The following is a 3,368-nucleotide window of genomic DNA, read 5'->3' as shown; positions in this document are numbered from 1 at the left end:
TCAAGTGAGGTAAATCACTCTAAGGGGGTGGACTGGAGTAGTTTCATTAACAACGAACCACGATAAAAATCATTGTGCAATTGTTTTTATCTTAAGAGTTTTTAAAGAACATTTATTCAAACCCCCCATTTCTAAGTGTTTTTCTATCCTTCAAAAATACTTAGAGGGGGGGTTGAATAAGCGATTCTTTTTCTTTTGGAGGAATGATAAACAGAACACAATTATTTTTATCCTGGTTCATTTGCAACTCAAACTACTCTAGTCCACCCTCCTCAGGTGATTTGCCTCTCTAAACGAGGACTTAATCCACTATAATCATAACTTGAATACAATTGCACAATCCATTGGTGTGACTAACAATACAATGCACGAGCCAAACTGCTGATGACTAACAACCTGCACAATCCAATTGTTTGTGACTAACCAACTTCTAAGACTCAACTAGTCCTAGACTTCTTGAGACTTCTATCCCAACTAGTCTCTTAAGGAATTGTTACAGAGTAACTTCAAATGACAATGTTTAGGATTGCTTCTACAAAGCGTTAATCACGATTGTGATATTTCACTAATATTTGGTACAAAGATTTTGAACTCATAATATGGATATGAGAACTTTTCTTAGCGAGTTGTGATGTATCTTCACACTTTGATAATTTTTCAGAATAATGAGGTTCGTGTGAGTAATCAGTGTGTGTTGTTTCAAACGAACATGAATATATAGCTCAAGATTTTTTGTCCGTTAACTTGATTCTTGAACAAAAAATTTAATGCTTGCGTGTTGCTTTTTATTTTGTTTTCTCCAATGAGCTGCATGTGGGTAGCTTCTTCAATCAACCTTGGGAGTTGCACTTTTTTAGTGTTGCAGCTGCCTTGCTAATGATAATGTTTTTAACGGTATCTTTCTTTTTGAGTCAGACTTCATGATCTTCTGTTCATCTTGGAATATATCTAATGTATTAGTATGTTTGCAGCGGTTTTGGTGTTTTATCAGAAGTTGCTTTAAGACTTGAGCATTTTTGTATTTGTTCATCTTTGCGCATTAAGTTTAGTCTGAGGGACTTAACTATGTCTCGCATGGAGGAGTACTGTAAGTCTCGTCAAAAAGACTCAACTAAGTCTCACATGAGGGACTTAACTAACAGTCGTTAGAAAAACACACTTAAGTCTCATTAGGTAGATTCAACTATGTCTTCCCTTAGGGACTCAACTAAGTCTCTCTAGAAAAAGCTAGAGTCACTCACAACACTCCGATAAGGCTCCTTTACAACTCTCACGGTGGGAAAGTAAACAAAAACACTCCAATCTCTACAAGTCCTCGTGCTTGAGGGATTGTGTAGTTGAGTAATTGGAAGGGTCCGCAAAGTGCATGGTGAAGGGATGTGTTTCTCTCCTATCATGCCTTTTATGGTTCTAGCGCCCTTTTGTGGGATAAGATGTCCCCTTCTTTAGATTCATAACCCATATTCCGTCCATATTGCATGGTCACATGGGGATGAAGCGTGTTTAGTCCACAACGACGGAGAAAGAGTCGCGGAAGTTAACCATGTTCCTTGAATTTCAGAGAATCAACTGTCCATTCTCTAGAAGGTTACTATTTCCAATGAGACCTTTGATCTAGGCATAGCCTATTTATAAATACCTTAACGTCACATTTTAAAAACAATTAAACTCGAATACAGAAATACACAGACAGACACACATTAAATCTCTCAACCCTACAATAAATCTTAAAACCTTTGAGAACCCTTAATCATTAGAAATTGTCACACATTCATATTTTTAACAAGTACAACTCCTTCAGTAAAAAAAAAAATACATCTCCACTCCTTTTGTTTTTTTTCTTATTCAATAATGTGTATTTTTATAAATAAACAAATAATGTGGCTAGAAGGGATTAAATTCAAACCTATCAATGATAGACTTATCAATTTGACAATTGCACCACTACTCCCGTAAAATTTAAGAAATTCATTAAACTCGATAAGTTGACAAGTAAACACATAAACTATCTTGATGAAACTAAACGAGTGGCTTAACATTTCAATTCAAACTATGGCAGAAGGATCTTCATTTCAACCTTAACATGCCATGACAAAATTGAAAATATATATCAATAACAAAACTTATCAACAAAATAAATAATTTAAAGTTTATTCTAATTTTTTAATTATAATAATTTATAATATTATCTTATTTATATTATTATATTAAAAAATATTTGAACAATTAAATATTAATTTTAAATATGATATCAATAAAAATAATATAATATGGCGCTATACTCATATTCTCATGTCACTCTCAATTAATCCAATTTAAAGGGGAATAAAAACAAATATATTTGTCTAAAAAAAATAAATTGAAAGAGTATTTAATAGAAACACTAAAAAAAAATTGGTTTCATTTTAAAAAGAATTAAAAATCTTTTATTTAAAAAAGAAAATAAGTAAATTAAAATTACACTTTAGTAAAAAAACATTATTTTAAAAGTAACGTATTTCCCGAGTGTGGTTTTATAACTGATTATATATAGTATCATAAAACAATTATTCAGTTAACATCATCATGAATAAAAATGGATTTTCTTGAATACTACATATATCCTTGCCTTATTACATGCTACTTATTAGGTTTGCTGCAGCAAAACCTATGATCCTTGCCTTATTTTATTTATTTTTATTGTTTATCATGTTTCTATCGATATGTTTATTTATAAATATTTAGTGGGGCCAAGGGCTATACATGAACATGAGGTAATCTCTATGGACTCAAATATTTTGAGTTACATTTGTCCTGTTTTCTTAGTTAAACTATCATTTTTATTTATATTTTAATAGGTCTATTGTTGAATCTGGAAATTTGTTTTTTTATAGTGTAGTCTCCTTACTTCTGTATCCATTAATCCGCCTGATAGTATACCGGTTGAGCATGTCATACGTAGCCTTCAAAAATTGGTCCTAGATTCATTCAAATTCAGAATCGCAAAAAAAGCATACTCTTGAGACCCAAACACCTTTCTATTAGGCCAACCCTCAGGTTATCTGAAAATTCGTTAATATCGGCTGATGATTCTAAAGTGTGATTTTATTTTGTTTAAACGTTACTATAATGATGAGAAAAAATTATACTTCTCAAATATGAGTTCTTTACGTAACTCCTTTTAAGAGTATTAAAAGTTACTAAGCTAAAGTAAAATATAACGATAAAAATAAAAGACTTTTATTTGTACAAGACAACTTATAATTAAATGAAGTGAAAAATTGAATTAAGATAACTGATATATATAAAGTTGAGTTTCATAAAATTTTTACTATTTTAAAAGTCTATTGATATATAAAAGATCATATTCTAGGCATCTACCATAAGAT

This window comes from Vicia villosa, unplaced genomic scaffold (genome assembly GCF_029867415.1).
Source record: "Vicia villosa cultivar HV-30 ecotype Madison, WI unplaced genomic scaffold, Vvil1.0 ctg.001712F_1_1, whole genome shotgun sequence".
Classification (NCBI taxonomy): domain Eukaryota; kingdom Viridiplantae; phylum Streptophyta; class Magnoliopsida; order Fabales; family Fabaceae; genus Vicia; species Vicia villosa.
Note: the sequence above shows the minus strand (reverse complement) of the source record.